This window comes from Diaphorina citri, unplaced genomic scaffold (genome assembly GCF_000475195.1).
Source record: "Diaphorina citri unplaced genomic scaffold, Diaci psyllid genome assembly version 1.1 scaffold1059, whole genome shotgun sequence".
Classification (NCBI taxonomy): domain Eukaryota; kingdom Metazoa; phylum Arthropoda; class Insecta; order Hemiptera; family Psyllidae; genus Diaphorina; species Diaphorina citri.
In genome coordinates, this window is record NW_007378488.1 from 50,042 (window position 1) to 76,720 (window position 26,679).

Here is a 26,679-nt window from a genome sequence, read left to right on the forward strand (position 1 = left end):
GAGTAGCTACGCTTTTTTACCTGCGGAAAATTAATTGAAAATATCACGTCCCTCTCTGGAGATTCCAAAAAGTTTCTATATATCCTCGTCCATTTGGGATTTCTGATGTTCAATTTTTAATCAACCTGATTTTTTAATGCCCGAACCTATCTAGATACATATTTACATACTTATCTATATTACCATTGATTTTGAAATTTAGATACATAGGTACCTACCTACCTCTACAGATTCGATACGATAGACAAGGACGATAGGCAGTTCAACTTGATCTTTTGCCTTTTTGGCCAAACGGTCACAAACTTTACTTTGGAGGTGCTGGGTTTGACCCCGGTTGGAGAGGAAAATTAATTTCTTTCCAGATAGGCATGGATATATTTTTTTTTTGAAGAGGTTTGACAGAGGGAACTGTAACTGCTATGGCCTTATCGTCCCGAAATCGAAGAGAGAAGGAAGACAGGATAGGAGAAAGCCAGCCTCTACAGATTCGATACGATAGACAAGGATGATAGGCAGTTCAACCTTTTTGGTCAAACGGTCAAAAACTTTAATCTCGGAGGTGCTGGGTTTGACCCCGGTTGGAGAGGAAAATTAATTTCTTTCCAGATAGGCATGGATATGATTGTAATGATTAGCATCGATCAGATTGAAGAGAAGCCAGCCTAGTTAGCTTAGTTGGTAGTGCGTCTGCCTTGTAAGCGCTAGGCCGCGGGTTCGATTCCCGACCGGGGCGGATTTTATCCTTAGGCATAGATGTAATGACATCGAATGGCCTTAAGGCCAAAAACAGAATGGAGCGGAACGCAAAGAGCCTAGAGCTTTTTGCTCTCAAGTCTATGCGGTTGTAAAATCGTTTCTTCCCTCTATATCTGCTCAATGCTCTTTGCCCTTTGCTCTTTATTTAAGCATGGATCTACTCGTATTGGATGTTAAAGGCGTTAAATAATACGAAAGTCACAAAAGTCCCATGTTCAAAGAGGTTCAGAACACTGACCTAAGCTCTCCTAAAGGCTTGATTATAAATGTATAAAGTTATAAACCTACCCTTTTAGCTCGTTGCTTGAAGCCAGGTACTTGGATATGGATATGATTGTAATGATTAGCATCGATCAGATTGAAGAGAGCTACAATTTGAGTCCTGAGAAAAAAAAGCTCTGTTTTCAGCCTAATGAAGCAAGGGCTCTTTCTTTAAGCATGGATGTATTGGATGTTAAAGGCGTTAAATAATACGAAAGTCATAAATACCCCATCTTCAAAGAGGTTCAGAACACTGACCCAAGCTCTCCAAAAGGCTTCATTATAAATAGGTATAAACCTACCCTTTTAGCTCGTTGCTTAAAGCCAGGTACTTAATACCTACCCAACGTACCACCTCCATACTTACCTACACGAACTACGAAAATAATGAAATTATGTAGATGACAGGGGAAAAGCTGAAAGAAAGGAAGAAAAAACTGGGAAAACGGGGGAGAAAGATTAAAAAACAGCACAAATTTTCAAACAAAATGAATTACCCGATGTGTAACATAAAACACAAAGGTTGTACAAAGGCCACTTCATATTATTACTCTTATGTGTAGAGTGGGCCAGGGCTGATGATTAAAGGAGAGTTGGAGGGAGAGGACAATGGAGCAGTTGCAAATGGGTAAAAATTATAAATAAATGGTCGATTCCTATGTAAAAAGTTGGGAAAAATCCAAATCCGAGGTAAAAACTCCGAAAAAATAACTGTAAAAAGTCGAAAATTCAATTTTAATTTTCCGTTCTAATGAAAAAGTTCAAATATGTGTGACGTCAGACTTTACGCAGTTACTTTTTTCGTCCGTTAGGTAGCGCCACTATGCAAGCGCCCTAGCGGAGGAGCAGAAAGAACTGCGCAGAAACGTATGCGGTATGTTCATATCTCGATCTAACAATTCCTGCCGTAGGGTCAGGTGGGGGGATGTTGTTTGCATTTTGAATTGTTTCTCCTCTTGCGTCTTGTAACGTCAATACCTATTAAAATGTATAATTTCATTTGCCCCAACAGTCGTAACAAAGGGGTAATAAAACCCACTGTCTGGGGAATATGCAAGGGTTAAAATTTACGGTACAGAGGTCCAAGGGACGGGGGGAGAGGGGGGTTAGACCTATGAATGTTTTATGTTTAACCCCCTCCCTGCCCGTCGACCCTTTTTTCACCCCTCCTCGGTGCGCGACCCGTATTTTATTTCTGAAGTAAACAGAGCCCTCTCTTTTGTACGCATGCAATTTACCATCAGAAAAATGAGAGGAAGAAGAAGAAATAAATAAAAGCCTTTCATATTTTTCTCCTAATTGGGTTATTTTCATTTGAATATTTTTTATCGAATGTGACAATTATTGTTGTTGTTATTACCCCCGGTTGTATTTTACCCCACCCCCCACCTCCCCGAATATCTCATATCAATATTTTCAATGCTTTTATGATTTCTCTCGCTTCCTTTATAATACAGTCAGTCTACAAAAATTCATTGATGATATTCAAAAGTCTCTTATTGTCATTGGTCTCTTAGCGCGCCGCTTAGTGTATCGTACGCACCCTGTTTAATGTCCCTAAAGAGATCCCAAAGGATTGAGTGGAAAAAAGGATCTTATTACACTTCCGACACTCTTTTGTCCTTACCTTATGAACTTGTTGTCATGAATAGTGTGAATAACATATTCCTATTTCCTTTAGAATTTGTTCAAAAAGTTTTGATAGAGGGAACTATATAACAACGGAGGTCTTATCGTCCCAAAATCGGACAGGATAGGAGAAATCCAGCCGTTCCCAGAACAAACCTCATCTGTTAGAATAAAGTTCGCCACTTACGGGAATCGAACCCACGAGCTAGCGATTACAAAACAGGAGCGCTATCCTCCAAGCTCAGTAGACTGACAAACATCCTACAAGAAACCTTATATTTCGGGACGAATTCTGGACGTAGGAAAATACAAAGCTCAAAAGCTCTTAACAAGTGCTTCTCTGTTTACTCGGCCGAATTTGCCGCTCTCTCAATTTCAACCTGTTCAAGTGGCCATAAATAGGTACTACATGTTGTATTACATGTTGTATAAGTACCCATGTGTATAAATAAGTACAACATATTGTTGTATTCCTAGGTAGGTACTGTAGGTACAGGTCACAGGGGGGCTCATTTGCCCCGGGCCAGGTTGCTCTGGCAGAGAGTAAAAAAAAAACATACTTGCCTATGATAGATCAGTTGCGCTTACTTGGGTGATGTTTCAAAGTCATAGAGCAGGAAAAATGAGGACTAATCGACTAACGGAATCTTTCTTTTTCTTCTACGACTTCTAGATCCCGAGATAAATCGATTAAAAAATGCCGGTAAATCGTGAACGTTGACGTCACGGCATACGCTCCCGTAGGCGATGACGTCACATCAAATGTCCCGAGCAAAGCTCCCTCGCAGGCAACGCATTAATGTGTTTGTGCGCATACGTTTCTGCGCAGTTCTTTCTGCTCCTCCGCTAGCGCGCTTGCATAGGGGCGCTACCTAACGGACGAAAAAAGCAACTGCGTAAAGTCTGACGTGACACATATTTGAACTCTTTCATTAGAACGGAAAATAAAAATTGAATTTACGACCTTTTACAGTTATTTTTTTCGGAGTTTTGACCTCAGATTTGGATTTTTCTCAACTTTTTACATAGGAATCGACCATTTATTTATAATTTTTACCCATTTGCAACTGCTCCATTGAGCTAATTTGATAAGGGACATACTACAATATGGACTATGGACATGCTACTGCACAGACCACACGAATTTTTGTTTGTAGGTAAAAACTGTTATGCCGAGGCGAGGGGCCCGAACGCCCGATTAAGCTAAACTGAAGATGGCCCTGGATAGGTACGCACGTTTTCTATGAGTGGGCCCCTCATGTTTTTGATCAAGTGCCTCCTCTCTGCTTTCATTTACTTTCATCATGACCTGATTTTCCGACTTTTCCGGAGTTTTATTTTTTAATATTTCAACAATAATGAAAATTTTGAAAGAAATTAAGCAACGTTGGTCGTGGTAGTTCTTCGGATGGGTGACCTGGGTAATCGCGTGCTGACTTGTTCCGACCTCCGGTCTCAGTCAGGCTTGGTGAGGTTGATGATATTATTATTTTAAAAAAAAAAATAATAAAAAAATAAATAGAGAAAAATAGAACGTCAAAAATTGAAAAATCAAATGTCACATAAAGTCTGGTACACGATTATGCACTTAGCAAAAAAATCAAATAAAAACAAAAAAACAGGCAGCCACCATTACCATCACCCCGATGACACATTAACCCCTACTGCTCTATTATTATTATTTTTTGGAGTGGAAGAAATCTATTAATGCAAAAAAAAAAAAAAAAAAAAAAACAAACAATTACCATACTGTATGACTGCTAAGATTTAAAACACATCTAAAAAATACCAAAGTCCTTCATTTCGGAATTTTCGGAAACATTGTGTTAAATTTGGGAGACGTTCGGAAAGTTGTAAGTACCTATACCTACTACTATGGTCTTTATAGTGACGAAGTTCTTTAGTTTATAGTTCTTTAGTTTGTAGTTCTTTAGTTTGTAATTCTTTAGTTTGTAGTTCTTTAGTTTGTAGTTCTAAGTTCTTTAGTTTGTACCCTTCACTCGGTGACAAGTCACCCGGCTTCTCACATTAACCTCACCCAGTCTTAAGTGGGTCCAGGAAGAGCCAGCACCGAACTGTCCAGAGGGTCGGTCACCACGCTCAACGTTGCTTAACTTCAGTGATCCATAGAGAACTGGCTCCCGCCGGATTCGGCGCGGTGTGGCGCCGCTGACTGGACTTCCTATTTATTGCCGATTGCCGAAAGATGAGTTAGATGAGGCAAGAAGTAAACTCGAAAGCTCGAAACTTTAATTTATGTCTTTGGAATATCACTTCTTATTAGATTTGATAAGAAGGTAAAGGCAACAAGTAAACTCGAAGCTTTAATTTATGTCTTTGGAATATCACTTCTTATTAGATTTGATAAGAAGGTAAAGGCAACAAGTATTCGAAACTTCAATTTATGTCTAGGAAGCTCGGAATATCACTTCTTATTAGATAAGAAATAAGTTATATCACCACAGAGAGTAAAGTGGACAAAAAACACACCCTTTGCTCAAACTAGCTACTTTAATGAATTACCAGATCAGCAAAAAACATATCTCTGCTGCTTTTTGCTTCATATTCTTCATATCTCCTCTCTCTCTCTCTCTCTTTCTCTCTCTCTCTCCCCCCTCTCTCTCTTTCTCTTTCTCTCTCTCTCCCCCCTCTCTTTCTCTCTCTCTACTTCCTTTCCATTTTATGCTCTTTCCTCCATTCCTCATCCTTTTATTTTTTCTTCCTCGGTCTCTTTCATTCCTCTTTCCTCTCCCTTTGGTTTAATTTGCTGAAATAGAGGGAAATCTGTTGAGGATAGGTTGGTAAAAATATTAGGCCAGCCACTCACCATCAGGTAGACCTGACAGACGGACCTTTTCAGGCGTACCTGACAGGTCTACCTGATAGTGAGTGTGTTCATCAGGTATCAGGTAGACCTGACAGGCGGACCTTTTCAGGCGTACCTGTCAGGTCTACCTGATAGTGAATGGCTGGCCTTAATATTAGTATTAGACTGTGGCTATTATAACTCATCCTTGCGTTGTAAGCGCTAGATTACGAATTCGATTCCCACCTCGGGATGAACTTTGTCCTGCACCCTGACCCTCAACAGATAGGGTTTGTTTTCGGTACGGATGGCTTTCGGAACGGGTTATTTTTTATTTCACATTTCGGTCCGACATCCTAAGACGATCTTTGACCTGTCACTTGAAGACGAACAAAAAATGTCCGTGTTCATTGTTTATTATAACTTTCTATTTTGTTCTTGGAATCGATAAATAGTATCATCAGGCAGTTCAGTGTCTATAGGAATAGAATGACTCATTATTAGATTTTATCTTGTGTTATCTTATCAGTTTATCAGAGCGTACACATAATACCTACCTAATGTACTGCTTGGAACTAGGTAGGCATGCAAAGATATTGTAGATCTCCTAGACCAGTGCTTCTCAAACTGTGGGCCGTATATGGGGGGGGGCCCTGGACCTGTCGAGATTCATTTTTCGCCTTTACTGTAGGCCAGGCTCGGAAAATTTGGAGCATCCGCGAATTTCAGGCATTCGGGATATTTTTGTAGAGAAAGATCACAAAACTGATGAGACCAAGAATCAAAGAAAGACCTGAGGTTCCCCTTGTTCAATAGATTAACGGGGGGTAGGCATCAGGGGCGCCTAAATGCCGGGGTCTCCCGCACCCCGGGGGCTTCGCGGGTGCTCGGGAGATGGGATATACGCCAGTCTTCGCACAAACATCTTCGAATCAGAGATATTGTGTAGGGACACCCAGCGTAACGATAAAGGTTAAAAGCGTATACGATAATAGCCTCAAGCGTACGATAACAGCCTCAAGGGTATCAGAAACTCGTCGGAATTGGGTCAAATACTCTCAAATCGTACTGGGAATAACACCCTTGTCTCGTTTCCCTACTTAACGAACACGTGGTTCATATCAATCATATACGAGTAGCTATAGCTATATACCTTGTAGAAAACATCTTCCTGATAAGAAAGCAGCTCAGTGTAAATCAAACCTCTAACTTAGTTTAAATACTTTAAATCAGTGGTTCTCAAACTTTTTTTGGCCGCGGAGCACCAAGCAACTGCTGTAAACTCTACGTAGCACGCCTCCCCCAACCCTTTTGAAATTTTTAAAAATAATTCGGAATGATTTGGAAATGTTCATTAGCGTACGGTCCGTACGGCTTGTTCTAATACTTCCCATTTAACTAAACATATTCGTGCGATTTTTTTTTTAAATGCGGTAAGAAAAATGAAGCTATGCGGAGTACCTGGAAGCTCTTCGCGGAGCACTTGAAAGCTCTTCGCGGAGCACTGCAGTGCTCCGCGGAGCACAGTTTGAGAACCACTGCTTTAAATCATTTCTCTATACTCGGTTTTGACTGGAAATGTACTGACCTTCCAAGATAGCGAATCAAGTGCCTACCTAATCCGGTAATCTTGGGTGGGAATTTGAATGTCAAAAATACTTTAAAAAAAGTAAAAAAGAGGTTCGATAGAGGGAACTGTACCTACGTAATTGCTAAGGTCTTATCGTCCTGAAAGCGAAGAGAGAAGGAAGACGGGATAGAAGAAATAGGTACAGTATGCGCACAAACACATGTATGAAAACCAGCCGTTCTGAGAACGAACAATAGGATAAAATCCGCGTCAGGCGGATTCAACTTTATCTCGTCTCTGCTTTCTTCTCTTTCCCCTTTTTCTCCTTCAACTTTTCCTTCGTCTCTGCTTTCTTCTCTTTCACCTCTTTCTCCTTCAACTTTTCCTTCGTCTCTGCTTTTTTTCTCCTTGGTAGCATACGCGTATGTGGTATTTCCAAATCAGGATACAGTCGTGGTAACAGGAGGGTATGTAGAATAGGAGGTATAGGGGGAATGATAAAAGGGAGGTAAGCCTGGTAAGAGGGAAGTAGTAGGGTAAGAGGGTAGGATTAGGAGAGAAGGAGTTGGAGGAGGTTGAAGGGATCCTATACACGCCGAGCCCATTGGGCCCCAGTCACTTAACCCCAGGCCGAATGGATAGGAGTCAAAGAATGGTGTCTGAACATAATGATTCAGCTTAACTCCATTCACAAAAAGCCCACTCAGAGACGTAGGTAGGGGCAGACAGCCCTAAAGGATGGGTTAAGCTTGTACGAGTCTCTCAAATAATAAATTCCGAATCGTCTAATCGATGTCAATTTTTGTCTTCAATGAATTTCGAATTGTAGTTTGATTTGAGTGAGGAGGCAACTTTGGATAGTTTGGATTTGCTAGCTTCCCATACGTGCGTCATTTGGGCTCTTTTTTCCGTGTAGGTAAGGCGTTTAATTCTAGCTAGTAGGTCGTTTGCCCCAACTAGGTGACCCCTCAGGTGGATTAAATCATGTTGTACAACTTGAGTTATCTCAAAGCTATCAAGCTTTGAGATAACTCATGAGGGAGTCAACACTCTCCGGACTGCCATTTGAACTTTTGCTGAACTCATCGTGTGCAGGCACCTTGAAAATTGTATACGGCTGAAGGGAGCAGAAGTGGAGGGTATTAGGGTTCAAGACGCCTGGAGGCAGGTTTTTTTTTCGTTTGGAGAAACCTGATGCAGAGTTTCTCATATTTGCCCCGATGATGCTTTAGGCTGGGAATTGTTATGGTTTTTAATATGGAAAGGAGGGTTTTTGAGGGGTTGGAGAAGGGTTTTTGAGGGGTTGGAGAAGGGTTTTTGAGGGGTCGGAGAGGGGGTTTTGAGGAGTTTGCCGCAACGGGGAAGGAAATATCCTATGTTTTTATTTTTTCCTTCTCCTTCTCCTCCTTTTTCTTCTTCCTCCTAATCTTCTTCTCTTTCTCCTTCCTCTCCTCTTCATCCTTTATTCATCTGCCCCTCACATCTCCCCCTCCCTTGATGAAATATGAAAGTTTGAACAAATTTCGTTTTGGATTTCATAATTTTCCAGGCGATTTTCCTACTCGGTTCTGAGCGAAGAAGTAAGTAGAAAGGGGTTGATGTTGTGTTTAAAGTTAGAGGTTTTGTGAGTATTATACCCATCTCTACCTACTTAATACCTGTACCTACCTGTGATTTGGAATTTTTTCTCTCAAAAGGTAGGGTTTGGAGGTAATAGGTAGGGTTTGGGAGCAGAACGTCCTGAGGCGGTCTAAGTTTCTCGTGGCGTTTGAAGAGCGTTGAAAACAGAAAGGCAGTTGGATAGGGTTCATTCGAGCAGAAGACAGACCAAACTCCTTTCTTCTGTACCAAATACATAAGACCTTGCTTAGACTGCGGAAGTAAAGGGACTTTTCAGTCTAATTTCGGCAAAATAAACAGGGTGTCTATCTCTTCTTCTTCCTCCTTCTTCTTTTTGTACTCCTCCTAACTCTGGCCACCACATGTTTTTGGCGTTTTATCAAATTATGTAGATTTCTTTACATAAGAAGTACCTAGATACCTATGTTAGGTATATCTCCATTTACCTGATATTACCTATGCATGTATTCGAGTACATACCTACCTACATAGTTAGGTATACAAACCTATGTACCTACTTATGTACATAAGGTATACAAACCTATGTACCTAACGTACCACGCTTTACTCTTGAGTGCGTACGCAAGTAAACACTTTCTCTTTTCTCTCTCATTCTTGTTTGTTTACATTCTATTTACATATTGCTATTTCTCCGTCTCTTTCTCACCTCCTCCAATGCCGTGATCGTCTAGTGGTTAGGACCCTGCGTTGTGGCCGCAGTAACCCAGGTTCGAATCCTGGTCTCGGCAGAAATTTTTGGCCTCGTTTTTAGCTTTTATTCAAATCGGACCCTGCCAGCCTAGTTAGCTTAGTTGGTAGTGCGTCTGCCTTGTAAGCGCTAGGCCGCGGGTTCGATTCCCGCCCGGGGCTGATTTTCTTTGCCCTATTCAATATTGATGGATAATTTCAATTATTTTTTACCTCTTGAGATTTATTATAATTTCAGGGGCGTAGATGTACACTTTTTCATCATACATAGATACATACATATGTAATTATTATGTATGTACCTATACCAATTTACCTAAAATATATCTTTATACATATTTCAGCTTATATTTTGCTTTTTCCTCACACACTGACTTGGATTAATACAATGGCTTTATGTACTTAGATATGTAATTTGTACATAGTTCTCTACATAAGTTTAGGTGTAGGGGCGAACAGCCCTAAAGGATGGGTTAAGCTTCTACGAATCTACGAATCTACGAATCTCTCTACATAAGTTACTTGAAACTTACCTAATCCAATTATGTTCTAAACAAATTAGGTATGTAAGGTACCGGGGGTGGATAGGTATACTTATACGATCAGGGGCTCTTAACCTTTTAGATCTGGTAGACCACTAATACCAAACCCAAATTATTTGCAGAACACTTGATATTATTATGGGGGCTTGTTCCATAAAACGAGACAGTTTTTTTTTCCATAGTTAGGTACCTATCTACACATATACCCTGAACTGACTAGAAAATGTTCATTGTTGTATGTACCTTCCATAAAAAATATTGTTTATCACTTTTAATTTTAAGTTAAGTGTATCTCGTATTAACTGTGGCCCGTGGACCACAGTTTAGGAACCACTCATTGCTCCAGATAAATAGGTAGGGTAGGTACTCCAGATATAGGTACCTACCTAGGTACTCTAACTCATTATCTCAAGTTTCAACTCCAGAAAACGTTGTTAACCAAGAACTCTCTCCTCTCTCTCTCTCTCTCTCTCTCTCCTTCTTCCTTCTCTCTCTTCGTGAACTTTTCGTTCGTTTCTCGTTCAATAGAAATAAATTTCTTAGAAAAAAGTTCTCACCCCGAAAAGTTTGCTGAGAGAGAGAGAGAGAGAGAGAGAGAGAAAGAGAAAGAGAGACTTTCAAATCTCGTCTGAATTAGTTTCAAGTTCGGATTTAGCTAATTTATAAAATTAAACGTAAACTTTCACCCCAGCGAGACAAAGAGAGAGAGAAAAGTAATTAAGTGAAATTGATGAATGTTGAGACGTGGCAAAGGGGGACGAAGGGTTACGCCACCTGCCTCGGTGGCGTAGTGGTCAAGACGCTCGCCTGGTAATCAGGAGAGCGTGGATTCGATCCCAGCCGAGGTATGGAATTTTATCCTCATTTATTTGAGAATTTCACCACATAATAATGGAGCTCTAAGGGTTAGGTGGTAGAAAAGCCAGGATAGGAGAAAGCCAGCCATTCCGAGAACAAACCTCGTCTGTTTAGGATAAAATTTGCCCCAGGCGGGCCTTATTTTGGATAAAGCCAGCCTAGGTAGCTTGAACGGTAGCTTACCTGCCTTGTAAGTGCTAATTCGTGGGTTGGATTCCCGCCTGGAGCGCATTCTATCCAAACAGATATCTACAGAAACAGATATCTCGTTCTCCAATCTCTGTTCATATTCTTCCAGAGCATATCCTTGAAGTGAAAAACTCAATTATCATAGATTCATAGAATATGTAGGTATAGGTAGGTAGGTACGTATAATACATATGTATTAGATAGATTCTTTTGTTATCAAATATCTAAACGTCATCTTATGAGTACCTTAGGTACCTATCTAGATGAGGGATATCTTGATTGTAAAGTTCACCTCGGTGCATTGCAGATTGCTGGTTGCAGCAGTTTTTCATTCAAGTATCATCAAGAGAATATCTTCTCCTTTCTCCCTCATTCTTCTCCTTGTCCTTCTTTTCTTCTTCTCATTCCTTTTTGTTCTCCTTCTTAATCTCCCTCTTTTTTTTCTTCTTCCTCTCCACTTTCTCCTCCGTTTCCTTCTCCTATTCTTCATTCTAAATACATTTCTTCTTCCTCTCCTCTTTTTGATATTTTTCCTCTTCCTCCTTCTCTCCTCTTCTTCTTCCTTCTTCTCTTTATCCTGTCTCATCACTCTCTTCTTTTATTCTCCTTCCCTCCAATCTCTTTCTCTCCCTTCTCTTCCTTTTTAGTTCTCTACTCCTCTTTCTCTTCTTCATTTATCTCTTCCTTCCCAAAAGCCAGGATAGGAGAAAGCCACAGCCATTCCGAGAACAAACCTTGTCTGTTTAGGATAAAATCCGCCCCAGGCGGGCCTTGTTTTGGATAAAGCCAGCCTAGGTAGCTTGTGAACGGTAGCTTACCTGCCTTGTAAGTGCTGATTCGTTGGTTGGATTCCCGCCTGGAGCGATATCCAAACAGATATCTACAGAAACAGATACCTATCTCGTTCTCCAATCTCTGTTCATATTCTTCCAGAGCATTTCCTTGAAGTGAAAAACTCAATTATCATAGATTCATAGAATATGTAGGTATGGGTACTTACGTATAAAACATATGTATTAGATAGATTCTTTTGTTATCAAATATCTAAACGTCATCTATGAGTACCTTAGGTACCTAGATGGGGGATATGATGATATCTTGATTGTAAAGTTCACCTCGGTGCATTGCAGATTGCTGGTTGCAGCAGTTTTTCACTCAAGTATCATCAAGAGAATATCTTCTCCTTTCTCCCTCATTCTTCTCCTTGTCCTTCTTTTCTTCTTCTCATTCCTTTTTGTTCTTCTTCTTAATCTCCCTCTTTTTTTTCTTCTTCCTCTCCTCTTTCTCCAGATTCCTTCTCCTATTCTTCATTCTAAATACACTTCTTCTTCCTCTCCTCTTTTTGATATTTTTCCTCTTCCTCCTTCTCTCCTCTTCATCCACTCTCTTCTCTTATTCTCCTTCCCTCCAATTTCTTTCTCTCCCTTCTCTTCCTTTTTAGTTCTCTACTCCTCTTTCTCTTCTTCATTTATCTCTTCCTCTCCTTCTCCTTTTTGTCCTGTCTCATCCACTCCTTTCCTCTCTTCTCTTTTTCATCCTCCTCCTCCTCCTCCTCTTCCTCCCTCTTCGTTTCTACAGGTATTTGCTCGCCAAAGTTGATTTAATGTATGGAACACATTGACATCAAGTATATCGGAAGCTCCTACACGTCCATTACATTGTCTGCTTTTATATACAGGGTAACTCAAGTGCAAACATACAGGGTGTCAAGGTAGATGGGGACCAAAATACTTGATATTTTTCCTCTTCCTCCTTCTCTCCTCTTCTTCTTCCCTTCCTTCTTCTCTTTATCCTGTCTCATCACTCTCATCCACTCTCTTCTCTTATTCTCCTTCCCTCCAATCTCTTTCTCTCCCTTCTCTTCCTTTTTAGTTCTCTACTCCTCTTTCTCTTCTTCATTTATCTCTTCCTCTCCTTCTCCTTTTTGTCCTGTCTCATCCACTCCTTTCCTCTCTTATCTTTTTCATCCTTTTCCTCCTCCTCCTCCCTCTTCGTTTCTACAGGTATTTGCTCACCAAAGTTGATTCAATGTATGGAACACATTGACATCAAGTATGTCGGAAGCTCCTACACGTCCATTACATTGTCTGCTTTTATCTACAGGGTAACTCAAGTGCAAACATACAGGGTGTCAAGGTAGATGGGGACCTAAATACTTTAGAGATTTGTCTGAGAGAAAGGAGACTCAAATTTCTTCTGTGAAAGTAAAAGCATTTTAGATGATGTGTTAATCAAAAAATCATACCTACATAAATGCTTGTCACAAAGGTCATAGGTACTTAGGCCAAGGGGAGGCTCAAATTTCTTCTATGAAAGTAAAAGCATTTTAGATGATGTGTTAATCAAAAAATCATACCTACATAAATGCTTGTCACAAAGGTCATAGGTACTTAGACCAGCCACTCACTATCAGGTAGACCTGACAGGTGGACCTGATGATCAGGTGTACTTGGCAAATCTACCTGGTAGAGAGCGGTTGGCCTAAATCTCTACTACCTTAATAAAATACATCTCGATAAATTTTGAGACTTATAACTTCGACTGGAACCAACCTACAGATCCGAAGTGATAGATTGAAGATTCTGTAACTTTGTGAAGGTCCATCTTGACTCCGAAGTCCTCCGTCCTAATTTCTGTCCCGGCCGAGATTTGAACCCAGTACCTCCGGACTGAGTCTATCTAAATTGCTGAGGTCGGTAACACCTTGTATACTCGCCATTTCACCTGATGGTTTCTGTATCTTGTCACTTGAGAGTTCAGTTTGACATGGTCAGCTAAATTTTCCTACAGGAAGGATTGAGGGTGGGAGGGGGGCTGATAGGTACCTACCTATATTCTACGTACCTACATACAAAACGTGTAACTATACCTATATACCTGTACAATCTGTAGTCTGTACATAATACACTGTATGTACTAGGTGCCTATGTAATGTACATTAGTACCTCCTATGTTCCAGAGATATGAAATAATGTAGGTATAGGTACATATTATATAATAGGCTATTAGGTATCTTGGTAAGCACATAATAAAAGGGAGGTATAGAATTATACCTACCTACGTGATAGATGATATGAAAATTTAGCTTTTTATTATTATTATTATTATTATTATTATTATTATTTTAAAGGTTTTAAAAAAATCTTTTTTTCACGGTTTTTAATCTTGCGTTATCTCAAAGCGAACATTTTGTTCAACTCCAAAACCCCCATCTTCCATAAAATAGGGTAACGAGGGGTAAAACGGTTCAAACTCCTATCTTCCATAAAATAGGGTAACGAGGGGTAAAACGGTTCAAACCCCCATCTTCCATAAAATAGGGTAACGAGGGGTAAAACGGTTCAAACCCCCATCTTCCATAAAATAGGGTAACGAGGGGTAAAACGGTTCAAACCCCCATCTTCCATAAAATAGGGTAACGAGGGGTAAAACGGTTCAGGTAAATTAATTAATGCATGAAAATTTTCAATTTTTTTAAATTGTTTTTTGCATTTTGTTCGGAAATCTGTGAAAGTACTTAAATAAAGAGTATTTTAATAAAATGTTTTCTGTTACAAATAGGATAATAAATGAAATTAGTGTTTTGTTTTCTTAAGGATGGTTTACCAGTCTGTTCAGTGTTATAAATTTATTAACATTCAATGTTTGTTAGATTGGTAAAAAGTAGGTAACCCCCCCCCCCCCGGGAGTTGAGTTTGTGCGGCCCGCCACACCCTGCCCCTGTGTGCCTCTTAAAATAGGGTAACGTGGGGTAAAACGGTTCAAACTCCTATCTTCCATAAAATAGGGTAACGTGGGGTAAAACGGTTCAAACTCCTATCTTCCATAAAATAGGGTAACGAGGGGTAAAACGGTTCAAACTCCTATCTTCCATAAAATAGGGTAACGTGGGGTAAAACGGTTCAAACTCCTATCTTCCATAAAATAGGGTAATGAGGGGTAAAACGGTTCAAACTCCTATCTTCTGTTAAACTCGTAAATAGGGCAGGGAGGGGGAAAAAAGGACGGTTCACCTGTTACTTCAGCAAAACATACTACAATATGAAAATGTATATATCCTACAATATGTAAAATATAATATATGTACATCTAAATGTTCTAAATTATCTACCATCTCTTTCAGAATGTAATTTTATGGAAAAGAAAAACGAGTAGGGTGGGGGGTGGGGAAAGAGCACTCCAGTGAAAGTTATAGAGAAAGGAGGGGAAGGGGGATAGAATGGAAAAAGAGGGGATGAGAAAGGAGAGGAGGGGAAATGAGATAAATTAATAAAAACAAATCGTGAGAGGGTTTAGACTGTTTAGAGGGATGTTTTGGTTCTAGAGGTTGTTGCTTTTTGAAGAGCGAGAGGGGAGGACCACCCCTTTGGAACAAAAAACAGAGGTGAAGAGAGGGGGAAGATCAGACTTACCCCACCCTACCCTATCCACCTTAAATTATATTTCACTGGGGGAGTGGGATAATACCCACCCCCATCCTACCTTATCAGAAGAACCCTCCCTCTACTTTTGCCCCCCCCCTCCTAAAATCTTTCAGAAAGGCGTGTATTAATTTGGAATCATGATTTTGTAGATTTTGCCGAAAATATTTTATATTCATACTTCATCAAGTTAAAGTCAGGGGGGAAAAGATTCGAGACGGACAGGTGTTTTTGCATCACTTGGATTGGAAATTGGATGTTTCCCTCGTTTCTCAGACATGATTAATTGGACTGGTGATTCATAACAAGCTTCGATTATTGTATCTAATGACGAGGGGTGTCTGTGCTGAATCCTCATTTTTTAAAAGTTTTGAAGAATTCTGCAGAAATTTTGGATATTTGAATGCGATCTGAATCTTTGGTTTTTTGGCGGATCTATTGAAATCTCACAGAATTTATCCCAGGGCTAAAAATAAAAACCGGAAATCCCACCCCCTGGAAATCGCCCACTGAGGGGAATGCCTTTACTTCTTTACTATGTTATTCCAGTCTCTAACATTAGTACCTTTATACATAATTATGTTACTACATAATTATAATACAGCCTACAACTTTACTATGTTTAGTACTATGTAGCTATTATACATAGGTACATATTATAGTTTATTACAGTTACTATGTAATCTATGTATCGCAATATAAAGCCTATATGAGTCTGCAACATTATTTAAAACAATTGAACTCTTTTATTAAAGAAGACCCCAAACCCGAAAATAGAATTTGTCAAACAGCTTCAAAATTTTCGTATTGGAAGAATAATTAAAAAAAAAAAAAAAAAAAAAAAAAAAAAAAAAAAAAAAGGGTATTTATAAAAAAAAAATTCTCTTCTCTTTTTCATCCTTTTCCTCCTCCTCCTCCTCCTCCTCCCTCTTCGTTTCTACAGGTATTTGCTCGCCAAAGTTGATTCAATGTATGGAACACATTGACATCAAGTATATCGGAAGCTCCTATACACGTCCATTACATTGTCTGCTTTTATATACAGGGTAACTCAAGTGCAAACATACAGGGTGTCAAGGTAGATGGGGACCAAAATACTTGAGATATCAACATGACTTTTTTTTTGCTGATTCTTAACAATATTCTGTATTGGAAAAGCCGTTTCACCCAAAAACGGCCTTTGTAGGGTCAGGCCATTTTTACATAAAAGGCTTCAATTGTTATTCTCCTAATGGAATTTCAATGTCTCAAATGACTAGGTTGTTTTTTACGGGCGGGGGTCTTTTTACAACATCTCATGCTGGGAAAAGCTCTCTGCAGTTTTTCATAATTTCAATTAAAAAGTTGCTAGCACTAAGGAAAAAACGCCTGGGTTACAGACTGCAGGGGAGCGCTATGAAATATTACTAGAAATTTTACGCCTCTCTGTAGTCTGTGTAATCGTAAGAAAAAGTGCAGTCTCAGGTTTTTTAATTGATTTTTAATTTCCCGTAGAAAAAGGTAGCTACTAAATTTTCTAGCAGTAGGTTCTACCAATGAAAAATATCTTATGCATTTTTTTAAGCTTTCCAATATCAGGTAGTTACGAGTATGTAATTAGGTATACCTAGGTACGTAAATATTCCATCTAACTTTTTTTCGTACCACAGGAAAGAATAAAAATCATTACTTCCTACTTTCTACCTACATAGTTTGTGGTGTCACTATTTTCTACATACCTACCTGAGAGACATTTTTCATAGAAATTTATTATTATTACCCTTACAACCCCTATTTTTATGATTTTTTTATCTATTTTTCGAGAAAAAAAAAAGGAGTGAAACATCATCAATATGGTGTGGAGCTTTTATTTTTTTCTCGAAACAGAATTTATTTGAAAAAAAAAAAAACGTACCTACGTAAAGGGACCGTGTGGTCAAATGGGGGGTAGGGAAAAATATTGGACTCGATAAATTAATTAAAAAAATATCTGTGGGAAAAAAAATCAGAGACACTATTTTTCCCCCGTTTCCCTGCTGTTTTTGCACGCGGTAAAAGAGGTAACTTACGGGATTTTTTTTCTCCCCATAAAACAAACATTATTGGTACAGGGTAGAAAAATCTGGTGTGAATATCACACGACTTTCCTTATCCTATTGAATGATGCTTATTTGGGTGTTCTTCTATTGTAACCTTTACAATATATCTAACCGTTTAGTCAGTATAGCTAAAAACAGCTAAAAAGCGGTCGAAAACCGCCAAAATGCCACCAACTGCAGCACCTATCCTAACCAAAAGTTTTGTCTTGCATTCCTTTCACATTTGTGGACTACATACCAAATTTCAAGTCCCTAGCTCATACCGTTCCCGAGATATTATTGAATTACACCTAAAGAAGGAGGAGAAAGAGGAGGAGAAGAAGAACGAGGAGGAGGAGGAGAAGAAGAAAAAGGCGGAGGAAAAGGAGGAGAAGAAGGAGAAGGAGGAGGAGAAGAAGGAGGAAAAGGAGGAGCAAGAGGAGGAGAAGGAGGAGGAGGAGAAGGAGGAGGAGAAGAAGGAGGAGGAGGAAAAGGAGGAGGAGGAGGAGGAGGAGAAGAAGGAGGAGGAGGAAGAGGACCCAGTAGCAATTTTCTTTGAAGACTACGTTCCAGACGCATCCTCTCTTCCACTTGGCTGCGTTTTCACACCTCCCTCCTTATACCTTCCTAGTAGTGGAGAAGGTGATGGTGGTGGTGGTTATGTATCTTTGTATGTTTGTGAGGGTGGATATGCGTAAAGATCAAAGGAAAGAGGGAAAGACATAGGTAACAACATACCAGAGCCTCTTCTTCTCTCCTCTCTCCTCTTTCTCTTCCTTCTTTCCTCTCCTCTTTCTTCTTTCCATTCCTTGTTTCCATCGTCCTTTCCTTTCCCTGGTTGCGAGGGTCGATGGTCTCGGCCATGGTCCATGGACTAGACTAGGGTTAATGGTCTCGGCGATGGTCCATGGACTAGACTAGGGTTAATGGTCCACGGTCTATGGACGCCGTTATGGACGCGCTCTAAGGTAGGTCTCGGCGATGGTCCATGGATAAGACTAGGGTTAATGGTCCACGGTCTATATGGTCGCCGTTGTGGACGCGCTCTAAGGTAGGTCTCGGCCATGGTCCATGGACTAGATTAGGGTTAATGGTCCACGGTCTATGGACGCCGTTGTGGACGCGCACTAAGGTACGAGTAGGTCTCGGCGATGGTCCATGGACTAGGGTTAATGGTCCACGGTCTATGGACGTCGTTGTGGACGCGCACTAAGGTAGGTCTCGGCGATGGTCCATGGACTAGACTAGGGTTAATGGTCCACGGTCTATGGACGCCGTTGTGGACGCGCACTAAGGTAGCTATGGTTTCAGGATTCATTTGAAGGAGCTCTTCCACTGTTCGTGATATTACTTTAGGTACTTTTGATATGGAGGTATATACATAATTTAACTAGGTAGGTAGGTATGTACATCTTACAAGCCTATAAATTTTCCAATTCTAATTAAACACTGACATCTTACTTATGCAGTTAATCATTTTCTTACAATAACAATGTCATGGGATTCTTGTTATTACTGTACCAAAACACCTCTGCCCCCTTTTTGGGCCCTTAATTCCACCTCCCCAATCCCCCTTTCTTTATTAGGGCCCTTATCACAAAACTCCCCTCAAAGTCTCTATTAAGGTCCTTATATGTCAACCTTCTCTCTAAGAATTATCCCCCCCTAGTTCTCTCTCCCCTACCTGACGGCCATGACTATATTTAATGTGTCTCATCAGCACAAATTTCCCTCCTCCCTCTTCCCTTCTCTTCCTTCTCCCTCCTTCCCCTCTCTCCCTTTCCCTCTCCCCTCTCTTCCTTCTCCCTCCTTCCCCTCCCTCCCTTTCCCTCCCTTAAAAAACCCTCGTGCAAAATTCATACCCGCCAACAAGGAGAAGAATATTTTTCGGAAAATTTTCAACACAAAAGCTGGTTCGCAATCACAAGGGATTAAGTTAGCTTTAAATATTTAAAACTAATTATTTTTCATTTTCCCTCTTCTCCCTTTCGGTCAGTTTTTACTGTCAAAACACGTTTTGAGGTCCCTAGAGCCTAAATCCAAAGTTTCAACCATTGGTCCGTGTGTGTGTCTGTCTGTAAACAAAATATCTCGAGAACGGTAAGAGCTAGAGACTTGAAATTTGGTATGTAGGACCACAAAACCATCCGTCCCACCGACCAAACTAAATGCTAACAATATAGAGAACCTAGATCTGAATCTGGGTCACTCCGCAAAGGTGACTTGTGCACCAACATTGTATTGTGTATTTGTGTCACAATGACTCACTAGTAATGGGCACAGGGACTCACTAGTATAATGGGCACAGGGGAAATACCTGAGAATCCTCTCTTTTTTCGGCCTCTGGCTTGTTTTCCTTTTCTTACCAACCTCAGTGGTGTAGTGGTTGGTGGACTTTGAATCTGGAAGTTGGTGGTTCGAGTTCAAGTCATGAAATTTAGCGTAGTGTGTTTAGCGGGAGCGACATTTGTGACATTTAATTCCTTTTCTTCTCTCGATCCTTCACCTCTCCTCTTTCTTCTTCTCCTCCTCTAAGTAGTGATCTTTTTTTCCTCCTCCTCCTCCTCCTCCTCCTCTTCTTCTTTTTCTCTCTTTTGTATGTATATAGGTAGGTACCGTAGGTACCTATTATCAGCTTCTAATCTTTACATTCTTGTATGATGGTTACTTTTTCATCTGTAAGTTTTTCTTCTCCTATTCCTCTATTTTTCATTTTCTTCATATTTTTCCTTCTCCTCTTCCTTTTCTCTCATTTCTGCTTTATCTTTATCCGATTCTCTAGTTACTCTTATTCTAGTCTAGTTTATATTTTCTTCCTATTAATTTCTATCCCAGCAGTGTAGTCTTACAATTGAGATTTTTAATTTGTGTTTTTTTTTTTTTTTTTTTTTACTTGAAGCGTTCTATTCAAAAACGGCCCCAATACGAAAATCTTCCTGGCAGGATTTTACAAAAACTCGTAGATCTTTGTGAATAATTGAGATACCTATGAATTGAGGTATGAACATAATTCTTTTTGCGACTAATTCCTAACAACATTCCGCATTAAAAAAGACGTTTCAATGAAAAAAAGGCCTCAGAAGGGTATGAGCCCTCTTGCATACAATGTTTCAATTATTATTTATTCTTCGCTCTTGATGATGTTTCTTCATTCTATGATGTTTTATTTATTTTTCCTCTCATTTCAACCAAGTTTTTTTTTTTTTTTTTTTTTTTTTTTTTTTTTTTTTTTTTTGCAATTTTTTTTTTTTTTTTTTTTTTTTTTTTTTTATCCTGTGTTTTCTTTAGTACCTACATAGGTAGTGGCTTTATTTAGACTGTCAGTTTAATCGAGCACTTCTTTATTGATACACCTTGTACCCACCTACTTATTTCTCTAGTACCTACCTACTTGGTAAAATTATGAATTAGACTGTTTTTTCTCCGAAAAAGGGAGAAAAAAGGGGTTGTCCTGGGTAGGATTTCCACAGTGGACAAAATGTTGCCACTCGTACCTATTTAGGCTCCCCATTTGATGTGGATTGTGGGACATATCTACTATGTGCTGGGCAAGCAACACGAGTTTCATTGACAAACGAAGTGTGCCTGAAGTGATGTGTTCTAATCCACTCGACCCCTAAAGAATCTGAATCTAGCTGCTATTATTTTATAGGTGTCATTGCTACTAACGTAGATAGGTAGGTACTAACTTACAACTAACTTAAAACGGCGAAAAAACATACTACATAATTATACTTAGTTATTTCAAAAAGTAGGAAGCTTTTTTCACTGTTGAACTTTTTTCCCTTTACGCTTTAACCCTAGCGTGTCAAACATTTTTGAAAAAAATGTTATCGAGTAGCTAAAACGAGTACTTCCGGACCACCCTGTATAAAGTACCTCAGGAGGAAGGTCATTAGGAAGAAATGAACTGGATAATTGAGGAGATCTCCCTCCCTTTCCCCTTCTCCCCCCCTCATCACGTATACAGATGACTTTATGGAGTTTACATTATTTAGGTCAGAACTGGATGCAGGTGTCCAGCAGGAAATACATAAAACATATAGGTCAGTAAAAAATAATTACTGTTTCTAAAATTAAAAATAATAATAAAATATTTTTTACTTCCTAAGTATGGGATAAGGAATAAAAAAAAAAGCTTCAATTGCTATTGCATACTTGGAGTTTTCGGTCCAAAGAGTCTCGAAACCCATAAATGTTCAATTTTTCTACAGTTTGGTTCCTGAACTCAATCTTTATTGTCCGAATACAAAATGATCAATTTAAACTTAACCTAAGGATTAACCAATCAGAATCCCAGCATTTTTACTTTCCTTATCCTATAGGAAGGAAAGTAATGTAATCGGGCCAAATTTTCGATGGTCAGTTTTTAGTGTCAAAACTCTCCCTCCCTCCCTTCACATTTCTTTCTCCAAAAAATACTTCCCCAAGTGATGGATGGGATTTTGAAAATATTCTGGATCTTCCATCATTCTCTCTAGCCCCCCTCAAACCTCCCCCTCCTCCCTTTTCCTCCCTCCCTCTCTAATCTTCTTCTCTCCTCCCCCTCCTTGGGGAGATAATATATCTTCTTGGAGGAAGAAAATTTTGTTCTCAAATTTTCTTCTTCACTAGTGATGTGTGTTTCTATCTTTTCTTTGTATGCTTTCGCTCCTTGGACTTGGACCAGCAGAATTTTCTGATGTGTGGAAAATTGTTTTCTCTTCTTGGAAAGCAGAATAGGTTTTTCCTTTGTATAGTGTTAAATTTCTTTCTGTCCTGATTTATCGTCCCAAGCCGCCCAAGCCGCCTATATGGCGGCCAATTTTTGGTCAAAAATTTCCTATCTTAAAATACTCCCCGTGTATAATAAGGAATCATAAGGAATCTTAAATAAGCAACATTGACTTTGGTTGATGTCTGGATGAGTGACTGTCCGATTTTTACCAAATTGTTACAGTCGCGTCCTTGGACCATACCGGTATAGCATACCAAATTTCATCGCTCTACGACAAACCGTTCTTGAGATATTTTGTATACAACTCTTTACTTTTTCAATTTAAACGTGTAGTACGTAGGTACGCTACGTACGTACGTAACGTACGGGCTAAAAACCACTTTTTTGACATCAGGGGATCCCAAAACGGATATTTCCAACCATTTCCCGATTTTGAAAATTTGGGAATCAGAGGCAACTGTTTTACATTTTTCCTTGCAACGTCAAATAAAAATTGTAGGTATTTTCAACGTTTTAAAATGATTTTTCGCTGTTTTGACTTCAGATTTTGATTTTGAAGACTTTTTACGTAGGAATTCACCTTTCATGCTAAATGTTTCCCCAAATGCATAGCCACTATTTTTGTACGGTTCTTTAGTACTTTTTTTTTGCCAAAAAAAAAAAAAAATCATTTTTCTTAAAGTTTTATATTTTCCCCTAAAAATGTTAAAATATGGCAAAATGTATGGCAAAATAACCTAAAAATGCTTAAAATATGGCAAAACGTATGGCAAAATAAGGCTTTTTAAACTTGTTATGGCATTTTTCCAAATTTCGCTAAAATATGGCAAAATAGTATGGCGCCATGGCAATATGGCATTTGAACTTCCTTGGTAATTAAGTATAGTTAAGTGTTTATTCATACCTCTATTTCCAACCGGAGAACTACGTACCTGTTTAGTTACCTACCAATTATTATAGGTACCTATGAAAGTATGATGTTGATGAAGTTATCTATAGGTAATAGGTACCTACAATCAACTACTACCCACCTGCTGTTTCATATTCAAAATTTTAATAACTTCATTATGTTCTTTCCGTTTTTCAGGTAAATCAATTAGACCCCGCTTTCATCCATTTAGGAAAACATCAAAGTCTCTGAAAGTCTCGTGAAATCTGTAAGTTGAAATTTCATTTATCCACCCACAGTAGATTATCTACCCACGTAAATATTTTCCCTTAATATAGAGAGTAAATAAATAAAATTACAGAGCTAATAATAAAGGAACTTCATAAAATAATAAAGTACCTTTAGCCTTTTGGGTTTTCGAATAAATATTTTGTGTTTTTATTAGAAAAGTCATAATAAAATAAATAAAATTACTTAAATTAATTGATTACCTACCAATAATAAATTATATATAAAAATCAATCTTTGACAATTTTTAAGAGAAAGTTTAAAGAAAGCTTAATGAAGCAGTAAAGAAGGAGGAGTGAATTTGCGAGCAGCCATGTTTAAAGGATACCTAAAAACACAAACAAAATAGAAAGTAATAATTACCTAAAATTTCGAAATAATTACCAATTTCTAAACAGCTTAGGTACCTTTTAGGAAACCTTTGACTGAGATTCCTAAAAAAATAAAAAAAAAACATTACAGTCGAACCTGGATAAGGCCTTTGATAAGCTAGAAACAGTATAGAAACCTGGGTAAACCACAGGGTACTAATGTAAAGGGACTTTTCAGTCTCGTCCAAGCAGTAGGTATCTTCTATTCTACTACTTTCCCTTTGTACAGCATCATTAATAAACAATACACCAATACAGTTCCCAGCACACCTCTGAATATGAATTGGAAAGCTGGATTACCAATTTTCCCATCTTCCAGGAAGTTCCCCTGGATCTGATGCAATTTAGAATATTGAATACCTAACGGGAAAACTTTCTAGGGATTTTTTTCCCCCGAACGTAACATACTTTTTTTCCCTTCTTCCCTTTAATGAGTAACAAATACTATTATGGGAATCTACGGGGTGGGATGTATAGAGACAACATTGAGTTTGACTGTAGATCCAAGGGTGAATTTAACAGAAGCATGATAAAAGACAGTCTTCTTCAATGATCTTCAGAAATTGTGAAAGTTATCACAATATTATGATTCTATAAAACAAACTCCATTTTGATCGCTATACAGTAGGTGTAGAATTTTCAAAGTTCGGGGGTTGGCAGCAACCCCACGTTTGTCTAGACAGGAAACCATTCGAAAAATGGTAACGCCCTGATCGGAGCAATTAAATCAACCCGCCTTTCAATAGGCGTAGGATGTGATTTGGATTATATTCAAATGATTGATATAGTTGTATAAAACTAATCATCCAATAATAACTATCTATATTTAGTTATGATTAAAGTTCTGTTTTACAGTATCTACTATTTACCCTAAATTGGTATAAAAGGCGAAAGAGTACCATTAACCATATGGTACTGATATGCTGATAGTTCCGTCTTTATTGTCGTCGGTTAGTCATCACAAGACACAAGTTGCAGCCCACACTGTCTTGTACAGAGTACAGTGTCCTTTAATTATTAATTCCAAACTTGCAACTTTAGATACACCGCGTACAAATCCCACAATAGCAGACTCCTACAGGGCTGTATTTAGAGGGGGCCCGGTTTCCTACCCCCCTTTGGTTACCATTCTGCTTCGTTACTCTGGGCTGGACTCTGGAAATTTAGAGCATTCATTCCCCTGATGGTACATCACTGTTTGGATCCTTGGTATATAAGTAGGGCCATCGGCTTTAATAAACGCCCTGTCACTGCGACCTGGTTAGATCTATTGCGACTTGTTTGGACCCTTGAGCCCCCTTCAATAAAATCCTGTATACGGCCCTGGACTCATGTACCGGAATAGATTCACATTTCATACACAGAATATTGTGGTGTCTATCATCGCAAACATGATGTCCTTTATACGCTGGGCGTGGGTTTGATAAAGTTCGCATGAGAACCATTTTATGTGGTTTGTGTTTTATGAGAGAACAATGTGAGGTAACACCGGTGCTGGGTATTGTTGTTAGGTGTGTGGGAAGGGTGAGTAATCAGTCGGGGCCTCAACATAAAATTATGTGCGGTGTTTAGGTTTTCCTGTTTTATAGGCTGGTAAATTTTGCATGGAATCATACGAGAATTGTGAGGAACCTTTCTTTATTTATCAACATACGAGTAATCATAAAGACAAAGGTAAATAAGAGTAACAAAGATGGTCTCAGTATCGTGGGTATACTTAAGTCAGAATCCATCAAATAGAAACCTGAACCTCTCGGAATAACTTCGCTGTTCAAATAAATACCTACTTTATTTAGTAAAATACCCAACAGGTAACCAGAACTAGAACTCCAATGCACAAGAAAAGTCACACACCGGATTACAAGACATCGGCCTCAACCATTGCACCATTTGCTGACATACCAATTCGGCGCGTCGCTATCAATGAGATCATGGTCCAATTAATCCAATATTACCGAGAATCCGAACAGAGAGAGTATCCAAAGTTGATAACTTGTCAAGGGGGACACCCACCCAAACTTGGTCTCGGGGAGCGTGTGCCAAGAATACGTCGCTGGAGTATGCGCCAAACGCATACGTGGCTAATGCGCCAAGTAAATAGGTGGATATTTAGGTGGCTCGCTCACGGGTAGTCGTTTTTTGAAGAGCTGATACTGACCGGTCGGGTCGGTCTACTGGCAATCGTATTTTGAAGAGTTATTTAGGCCAGTCGCTCAAGGGTAACCGTTCTTTGAAGAGATATTTAGGCCCCTGGTCCACGGGTAATCATTTCTTAAAATTTCAGCTTATCTCGAATAAACTGGCGAGTAGAATAGAACGCCACACCAGAGGGATGTAAAGGCTGCGAGGGCATGCTACTGATATCAGGCAAAATTTTAGACCTGAAACTCCTGATAGTAAACCTTTGCTGTCTGGATCCTGGACTGTCAGCAGTCAGCACAAGTCGGGTGTAAACGTATATGGTACAGCTGCAGTTGATGAAGTCACTCGATTTAACAATTAATTCCTCGCTCAAAGCGAATGTAGATTGTGACAGTAGAGTTTGGATCGCTCGATAAAGCGACTGCAGACCGCTCTGTTGAGCGACTGGTAGATGGTAGATCCCTGGATTTTAAAACGACTGTAGATCACACGGTTAAGTGACTGGTAGATGATGGACAAGAGTATTTTGATGATGATTTGAGATTGGTACCACTACTAACCTACACCTATATTCCAAATCTCGATTGCCTGGAACTTGGAAATCGTGTGGCGTTTCCATTTAAGGAAATGTTGAGCGGGTCGCTGGGGATTAGTCATTCATTGATTCTTGCATCAAGATTCAAGATGGATTGTATTGGATAATGGCCTGTTCGGTGCCTCTCGGACCTGGTGCGTTTAAGAACGCTCGATTTTATACATAGGTACTCGATTAGTCTTTTCTTGAGAAAGATGTTTGAATTTTGCGAGTCGAGTCGGTAGAATTGTATGACCATTGTAACAGATGCATTTACATTC

At 39.3% G+C, this 26,679-nt stretch overlaps 1 non-coding gene across 1 annotated transcript; it reads left to right on the forward strand.

The window, feature by feature from the left end:
• The first annotated feature begins 9,319 nt into the window (after positions 1–9,319).
• On the forward strand, positions 9,320–9,391 carry Trnah-gug. Its single transcript has one exon. It is a non-coding gene; the product is annotated as a tRNA-His (tRNA).
• Positions 9,392–26,679: the final 17,288 nt, after the last annotated feature.